Source organism: Acinonyx jubatus, chromosome D1, assembly GCF_027475565.1.
Source record: "Acinonyx jubatus isolate Ajub_Pintada_27869175 chromosome D1, VMU_Ajub_asm_v1.0, whole genome shotgun sequence".
Classification (NCBI taxonomy): domain Eukaryota; kingdom Metazoa; phylum Chordata; class Mammalia; order Carnivora; family Felidae; genus Acinonyx; species Acinonyx jubatus.
In genome coordinates, this window is record NC_069390.1 from 44475331 (window position 1) to 44484775 (window position 9445).

General features: G+C 42.9%; 1 long non-coding RNA gene across 1 annotated transcript; it reads left to right on the plus strand.

Annotated features, from left to right (window-relative positions):
- The first annotated feature begins 1378 nt into the window (after positions 1-1378).
- Positions 1379-7182, plus strand: LOC113603463 (uncharacterized). The gene is made up of 4 exons (XR_008290184.1): positions 1379-1963; positions 2288-2434; positions 4943-5429; positions 6988-7182. It is a non-coding gene; the product is annotated as an uncharacterized LOC113603463 (long non-coding RNA).
- The last annotated feature ends 2263 nt before the right edge of the window (positions 7183-9445 follow it).

Consider the following 9445-nt stretch of genomic DNA (forward strand, 5'->3'; position numbering starts at 1 on the left):
CCATTCTTCACAGCCCCTTATCTCTTTCTTCTAGTCCTTACCACCTTTACAAGCCTGCTGAATCACCCTGGTTACTCTCACTCTTTGCCGGGGTGAAATGGCAACCTGGTCTCTTATTTCACCCCCCAGAGAGAAGACATAACTTCCTCAGATCTCTGTCTCCTCTACTGTCAAACGAAATCGGCAAAACCCTAATTCACTTCTTGCCTCCAAGGAGGAAGCGTTTCGCTCTTTGATTCTTCAGAGGCTAATTCCCCACCTGAGTTCTTGTGCTCATCCCCTCCTGCCTTCTGCTGAGCGCTAATCTGGCCATGAACCGCCCTGCCTTTTGTGCTTCAGTCTCCCTTCCTGTTCACATCCTCAGCCTGTAGGCGCTGGTGAATCTCCCCCATCCTGGGCTGGGCCCGGGAACCGTGGTGGGCGAGAGGTGCCCTGACAATGGACATTTCACTGATCTTCTCTCCCTCTCCAGCTGTTTTCCTAACTATGTGCTTCCGAGCCGTATTTGTTGAAAGAGTTGCCCTCCCTTGCTGTATCACTGCTCCCTCAGTTTGTACTCATTTTTACATGCAATGCAGTTTGGGATCAGCTCATATCTCTTTACTGACTGGTCCATCAGAGGTCACCTAAGACCTCCTACTTGCCATAGCCGTTGTCTGAATTAAAATAGACAAAAGCCATCAGTAAGAGCCCTGTCATTGTACAGCTGGTTGGGAACTCACCAGTAAAAGGAGCTAAAGAGAACTGCACAGTGGAAGTAGGTCTAAGGTGTAGACCTGGTCCCAACAAGAGACCTCTCAGCCTTCCCGCTTTGGATTTATGGATGAGAGAGAGCCTCATGTCTGAATGCAGGATGGCATGCAAGGTGCAGCTGTGGACAGCGCTCAAGAACAAGCCCTTGCAAGTCCAGCCATGCATGGAACCCAGACTCCGTCCACATTCCCGGGTGGCTTTCTTGCTATTAATCCAGCAACCAGGACCAAGCAAAGCCACCTTTTTGAAGTTTTGGAACTTCATAGCTTAGACCACATGACCATGGCACACTACTGCCACCTGGTGATAGGGAGTAGAATATGCAGCGATACAAAATCGGGAACTCTCCAGGCACTCGTAAGGTCACCTCCATGGGCCTATTTTAGAGTAGACTGTTTGCTCTCTGATAATAGAGTCTTCGGGTTTTCCACTGTGTTTAGAATAACGTGTCTGCATGAAGTAGATATTTGGTGAAGTTTTGTGAAATTTAATCCTTTCATTCAACAAACATTTATTGATTAACTAGGAGGAAGGTAGTACAAACATAAAAGATAATTCCTGATTTCAAGAAGCTGTGGAAACAGGCAAAGCAGGTATTTGTAAAACAAGGAATCGCACACACTAACTATTAATGAAAGCACAGAGAAGGGAGTGACTAATTCTTACTGGGGTGAGGGCCCAGGAAAATGTTCTAGGCAGAGGGAAGAGCCAATGCAAAGGAAGAGATGTGTGAAAAAGCAGGATGTGTCCTTGGGATAATAAAGTGATCTTTTCAGTGGCACTGTATGCAGATAGATTGTCAGTGAGAGTCTGGGGCAAGGGCATATGCTAAGAGGCTTTAACAACAGTCCATAGGAGGACCATGGGCTGAGGCTGGAGAAAGGATGACAAGGGAGGGCTGTTTAGGGTAAAGAGGACAGAGTGCATAGTGATGTGTAGGAGGGGAGAAAGGAGTCAGATGACTCTGAGGGTTCTCACTTGAGCCACGGGGTGGGAGATGTCATGGTGGTAACTGAGAGAATGAATTCAAGAAAAGAAGCCACCGTATGTGGGAATAGGGGGATGATATGAGATTATATATCTATTCAATTGTGGTTATGTCCCACTTAAGGGGTCTTTCAACAGTCTGTCTTGACAGTGGACTGCCCAAGGCAAGAGGTAGCCAGCTCAGAAGCCAGATGGGAGCTGGGGGACAGAGACCCAGAGGATGGTAAGATCCTGTGCCCCAACCCTCCCTTTAAGACACCCTCAAAACTTAGCTCTCCTCTGTTGCTTCCTCTCTGCTTTGTGCTCTGATTTCCAAACCAAAAGACCAGTTTGATCAATGTGCCATTGCTAGAATGCTAATGGAAAAAAGAATAATCTTCTGTGTCCCCTACCTGGCTCACCAGGTGACATATGTGGTTGTCATGGTGGCATCCTAGAGTGAGCCAAAGAAGTAGGATGTTAGACTGTGTAACCTGGAACGTATCTGTGGTCTTGGGGGGCTGCCAGGGCTTGTTGGTTGATGGCTCCTCTGCCCACACCCAACTAGAACTGGAAGGAGGCACTGAGAGAGGGAAAAAAAGAAGAAAATGGACCCACATCCTTTTCAGCTTGAGGCCATGAAGAAATGGAGGGAAGAGACAGAGTAAAAAGAAGAGGAGGTCAAAGGAGAACACAGAAATGGCCAGAGGGGAATGTGAGTGGCTCAGTCGGTTAAGTGTCTGACTCTTGATTTCAGCTCAGGTCATGATCTCATGGTTTGTGATTTCAAGCCCCACCTCAGGTTCCGTGCTGATGGCGTGGAGCCTGCTTAGGAGGTCTCTCTCCCTCCCTCCCTCCCTCTCCGCCCCTTCCCCACTTGTGATCTCTCTTTCTCTCTCTCAAAAATAAATAAACTTAAAAAAAAAAATGGCCAGAAAGTGTATTTAGTACAAAAAGGAATACATAGGAGAAACAAAGAAAGGACAGAGGAAAAGACGCTTCTCTCTTCCTATTACCATAATGAAGTGTCCATGTGCTACAGATAAAAAAAAGGCATTCTTTGCCTTCTAATTAACTGTGGCCCAAGTTTTGCACCTCTCTCAATCTGGAAAATATAATTGCTGAAGCGTCAGATTTATGGATTGGATTGTGACTTAAATAAGCGGCATCCAACTGTTACTTCGAACACACCCCCAAAGAGCTAGGACCTGGAAAAAAGAAAAGTCTCTAAGAACACAGTTCAGCCCCAAACTCATTTCTTTTGGAAAACTGGAAGCAAATTTATTGGTCTGGGTGTTAAGAGAAAGAATCAAACACATTTTATTTGTGCATTCCTTAAACAGTGACGAAATTAACAATACTGGGGGCTTTATTGTGTCTCCAAAGGATGGGAGGGCGTGCCTCCTGTCTACAAAGGGCTTGCAATAATCAGAGCGGACAGCCCTAGCCTGCTTCTGAGTGCGGCAGCGGTGGTCTAAGTGCTTCCCAGAAGTAGACTCATCTAATCCTCAAAACAACCTGGGTAGTTTCATTTCTCCATTTTGCAGATGAACAACGCGAGGCATAGGGAGGTTAGGTGACTGGCTTGCCCAAGGTCACAGAATATTTGAAAGCCCATGCAGATCTATAAGAGACATTTCAGTGCCAGTTAAAGACCAAGACAAACGGTCTCTGTGTTTCGTGCAGAGTCCCCAGAGGGAGAAATCCCCACAGGCTGCTGTGGTCCAAAGGTTTCAGGGAAGCAGTAGGGCCTGATGGAGGGGTCGGATTTGGAGAGATGTGGGAGAAAGGCACCCTGAGTAACACTGACTGCGGGGGCTTGGACAAGTGGCGGGACAGTGAGGGGCCACTCGGTCTGGAACAAAAGGCCAGTGGCAGGAAATCACTGGGACGCTGTCCTGATGGCAACAGAGCTGTGATGAACCTGCGGTATTGGAGTTCCTCTTGAGAAGATTTAAATGTGAAATGAGCTTTTGTTCTCGGCCCAGTGCATTTTAATGCTGTGATACAGGAGCCAGAACTCAGAGAGCGTTCATTCATCAGGCTCCATTAACTCATTAAACTTACATTTCACTTTTGTCTCTGTTCCTTCGTACTCCTTAACAAGTCCTGGCATCTCAGATGCTGACCTTTTAGAAAGATTCTTATGCAGATTGTCAGTCCCCTTCCTTATCCTTGAAAACACGGCTCCAATGGCACCTCCGTGAAGCCTTCAGTGATGCCCTGGGCAGTGTTGTCACTCTCGTGTGCACCAGGCTCCTTGTGCATAACCCTTGCAGCATTTACCAACTGGGAGCACCATCTAGGTTATACACCTTGTTATCTCTCACAAGACCCCGGGGTCCTTAAACGGTGGAACTGTTTACTTGGCATCCCTAGTGGTTTGCACAGAGTAGATACTCAGTAAATGCCGAAGGAAGGAAGGAAGGAGTCTCCATCATTATATTGGAGGAATCCAGAAGATTATCTGACTCAAATCTTTATCTTTTTTTATGAACTCTGTAAAACCAAAGTAGCTTCCTGGAACTCCGCTGCATTTATAGTAGCCTGTTTATTTATTGCCTTCATAACACCCATCACAACCTATAATTATTTGATCTGCTTGTATCCTCTCTTAGGATAGCGCAAACCTCATAAGTGCAGGTGCACCTGTCTTGTTCACTGTCTTGTTCACTGTCACGTAGTGCATGGCATGATGTAAATGCTCTACAGATATTTGTTGAGTAAAAGAACAAATATTACATCTCCGGTTAACTGTTCAGATTCTTTTTAGATTTCCCAAGTGAAGGGAGGAGGATAATATAAACATAAAATATAATTTCTGCCTTCAAGAAGCTGTAAAGACAGACAAAGCAGATATTTGCAAAACAAAGAATCATATATACTAACTAGTAATGAGAGCAATTCTGATTGGGGTGACTTTCTTTTAGATGACTCTAATTATTAGGCAAAGAATTCTTTCTGTTGAAATAAAAACTACCTTGCTAGAATCCTTACAGAATATGCCTAACACTGTGCCAAGAAACAGATTGTGGTTTTAAAAATATATGTCCCCGATTCTTTGAGAATCCTTCCTTCAAAAGGTAGAGCTTAATCCTCCTTCCCTCGAGTGTGAGCTAGATTTAATGAGTCACTTCTAATGACTAGAATAATACAGAAGTTATGGAGTGTGGCTTCAGAAACAGTCATGAAAGGCACTCTGACTTCTTCCTTGCTTTCTTAGATAGCTCACTCTGGGGGATGTTATCTGCCTTGCTGTGAGGACATTCATGCAACCCTATGGAGAGACACACGTAACAGGAACTGAGACCCCCACCCTGTGAATAAGCCGTCTTAGAAATGGATTCTCCAACCTCAGTCAAACCTTCGGGCAACTGCAGTCTCTATGGACATTCTATCTGCAACCTCATGAGGGACTTCAAACCAGAGCCACCCAGATAAGCCACTTCTGAATTTCTGACCTACAGAACAATAAAATAAATATTATTCTAAGCAACTAAGTTTTGGTGTAATTTGTTACACAGCAACAGATAACTAATACATAACTCCATAAGTGTTTGCTGAGAATTACCATGTTGCACTATTTTCTTCTCCTTTCCAGTTTAGACATGGTTTCTGGATCCTCATCCTCGCCTTCTCTCAAGGGCATGTGGCACCTTGTCACCATCCCTGATAAAGGCTGGCACCAAGAACTGAATGCAGAATTTAAGGTATGGCTGTGTTACCCCAAAGGAGAGAGGCTAGATCTCCCCCATCTAAACATGGTCACATCACGCTATCAAGTGCCATTGACTTACTGTTTCATTTTATTGTTAAATTTTTCAAACATGCATAAAAGCTGAAAAATTGTATAGTTAACATGTATCCACTATCTAGATTCCATAACAAATATTTGACCACACTTGCTTTATCACAAATCCATCTATCCATCCATCGTTCCTTTTGTCCTTCTTATTTGATGCATTTCAAACACGTTGAAGACATCCATGTTGACGTTTCAGCCAATCCAAATCTCCAAATCCTTTACTTACTTGCTGCCTCCCCCTACCTATTCATTCCCTATCCTCTGGTCCTGAAAAACAGGACTGCTTACATTTACTAGCATAGAAAAGCAGAATGGCACAGGGGAAATAGAATAGGTTTTGAAGGTGGATAGACCTGGGTAGAAATCTAGTTCATTTATGTCCAGCTATGTGATATTAAGCAAATGACTCAAACTCTTGGAGTCTTGTTGTATTCATCTGTAAAATGAGGATGAGAAAAAGACCTACATGCAGGATTATTTAGAGGACAAGAGATTACACATGACAAGCATTTAGCATAGTATCTGGCATGTAGGAGGTGTTCAACTGAATGATAGCTAATATTATTTGGTCCACCATTTCTGCCCATCTAGTTAATTTTGGATTCTGAATCTGTCCTTCCAGATTTACTTCAAGTCTATAAGTTCTGCAAGATATGCATCCCAGAAATGGACATAGAATGTGACTGGGGCGAGTCCTGAATCTTCTGTCAGTTATATATATTGTTATTGTTCTTAAGTCTGATATTAATTAAAATAATACAATGTGGCACTAATAGTTATTGCTTATAGAACCGACATTAACTATTCATCACCAGTCTTTTGAGTCTTTTAATCAGTTATAAATCTACCTTTCTCTATTGTCACATCATTTGTATTTCTCCATCTTATCTGTAAGGACATTACAAGTGACTTTGTTAAATGCCTTGCTGATGATAAATGCACTTACTGCATGTATCATATTTCCTTCTTCTACCAGCCTTGTAACATTTTAATTGAAGAAAAGTAGGTTAATTTGCTATCCTTTGCAAATTGATGGCAGTTCCTAGCGATCAATTCTTCCTTCCTTCCTTCCTTCCTTCCTTCCTTCCTTCCTTCCTTTCCTTTCTTCCTTCCCTCTTTCTTTCTTTCTTTCTTTCTTTCAACATACTTAAACCTGTTTCTCAGAAAATCTGTTGTTGGAAAGATTGCTAGGCGTGTAAACAGCACGAATTATTGCCTTTTCTACTAACAAGTCCCTGGTCTTGCTGGGGAAGGGGGGCAATGTGCCCAGCTAAAAACAACTATATTCTCCACTTGTTTCAGAAATCATTGACCATCTGGCACATTCTGACCAATGGGATATAGGTGGAAGTTGCTGGGTAGAGCTCTGGGGGAAGCTCCTTAAAGAGCAGGGGGGGTGGGGGGAAGGAGGGGTAGAGGCAACTTGTTCTCGTCTTTCCCTCTTTTCTCTGCCTGGCACACAGAACCTTGTGCTGGTGATGGAGAAGCCTTTTTGGTAACATGGGGTAACAATGAAGCGAAGGTGAAGACAATCTCTGAGAACTGAGTTCTGACATCCTTGAGCAGCTAAACCAATGCCTGCCTTAGGGCTGTTCATAGAATGAGAAAAGTAAGTCTCTAAATTGGTTAAGCTACTTTTTGGGGATTTCAACTATTAACAGACACACATGATTCTGAAGTGATACGTCTGTCCTAGAATCCTGACCATCACTGCTCTGTCATTTGAAGACTCCATCTTCTTCCGTGATATAGAATAAAGAAGATATTTGACAATTTTCTGATTTCTAGCACCACTGAATTCCCCACAATTCCAAGGTCTACATGCCAGTGATCTTGTTGGCAACTCATCTTCATGATGAGCTGGGTAATTTGTTTAGTCCACGAGATTTCACCTCATGTGGAGCTGCTCATCATTCCAGTCACTTTTCTTGGACTTCGGGTCTCCCATGCCAGCACAGGTTTCACCCTCTTCAGTCCAACAAGCACTGTCACTGACAAAGATGAAAGCCAAGGAGAAGAGCCACTCTGATTTCTATCGTCCTCTACTTTTATGGCCCCTCCTCCCGCCACAAATGCTGGGCCCTGTGCTTATTATTCTTTCAGACAGGAGAAGAAAGTCTGCTTTGTTGATCTTGATATTTCTTGCTTGTCTCTGCTCAGTTTAGTCTCCAACCTGCATTACTCAACTCCCAATATATGTTTGCAGATTGAATGAATGTGTCTAAGATATGAAAAAAACTAATGAATTCAATCAACCATGGAAATACGACAAGGAATTCTCAGTTGCTCAGAGAGTGCAGCCATGGTTTGGGGTTTCGCTTCTGCTGCATGGACAGTGTGGGCCGACTGCACTACATGACATGTGTGTAGTGAGATTCACTATTCAAAAATACTGGGAGCCTACTTTCCAGAACATCCTTGGAAAACAAGTTACAAAAGAAAGAAGTGCACGAATTTATTATTTTGGGGGCCAGCCATCTCTCTGCTGGGCTAAATCCAAGTTCCTTCTCTGCTTTTGCCTTCTAACTAGTTTTTGTTTGTTTGTTTGTTTAGGAGCAGAGGGTGATTCTACCAAACCTAATCAGAAATACGCTAAATGATCTAGTAAGTGTTGTCTACTTTAAAAATCTGCATTGTCTCTAATTTCAGAAAGTACTTGCATTAAGCAGGGCTATTTTTGTTGTGTGAAACAGGAGGATTGGCAAACTTTTTTAGATAATAAATATTTCAGGCTTTACAAGTCATATGATCCCTGTAGCAACTACTCAACTCTGTTATTGTAGTGTGAAAGCAGCGATCAACAATAGGTTAGCAAATGAGTGTGGCTGTGTTCCAATAAAACTTTATTAATGGACACCGAAATGTGAATTTTATATAATTGTTGTTGTTTATGAAATACTATTCTTCTTTTGACTTTTTTCAGCCATTTCGAAATGCAAAAACCATTTGTAGCTTCAGACAGAAGACTGTGTTTGATCCATAGGTCATAGGTTGGTGATTCCCGAAACAGGGATACCCTTGGGGCTGGTTTAAAAAAAAAAAAAGGATTCCTTTTTATAGAGCTATAGGAAGAACTTATGGGAACTGGAAAATGAAAATAGAAAGCTGTCAGGACTTCAGCCTACTCTATACCAGACATGGTCTCCTGCGTGGCTTTTCTGCATCATTCAGCATTTCAACTCACTCTGCAGGTCCGACCGGGTACCCCTTTCCACTCAGAACCTACACATATAAATCAATAGACAATTGAATATTACAGGATGAATGCAATGAAATTGGCATGTACAAGGTGCTATGGGAAAGTATAGCAAGTTAGTAGCTCAAAAGTAAGGACCACATTAGAGAAGAACATTGGCAGTCAGGGGGTTGAGGAAAGTGTAGAAGGTTTGGAATGGTCAGTGTGGAGAATGAGATAGGAATCAGACAGAAGAAACAAGGAAATCTCCTAGGTATTATTGAAGGCTGAAGTGATGCTTAGAATTTTAGCCTTTGCTACGTGCATTAATTTGGTTGCCTGTGGCAACAAGTAATAGAAAAGCTTTTCAAAATGGTTTAAGCACTAAGTTCACCAGAATGCAGGTGTCATAAATGCAGGAAATCTGCCTATCTTGTTCGCTGATCTGGCTCCAGTTTCTAGGAAACTAGCTGGTGCACGGTGGGCATCCAGTAAATATGTTTTGAATGAAGAAATGAATGATCACTCATAGCAGTGAGTGAGTTCTAGGCGTGGTTAACTCAGTGGCTCATTGGCATATCCAGGATTCAGGTTCAGTCTATCTTTTGGTGAGTAGGCTTTGTCTTCAGCCTAGTTTTTCATGGTTGCAAGGTGGCTGCTATACTTCTGGTCATTATAACCAGACTGAAACATTTCCAACAGAAACAAAAGGAGTTATCTACTCCCTGAGTCCGTTTTCAAGAGTG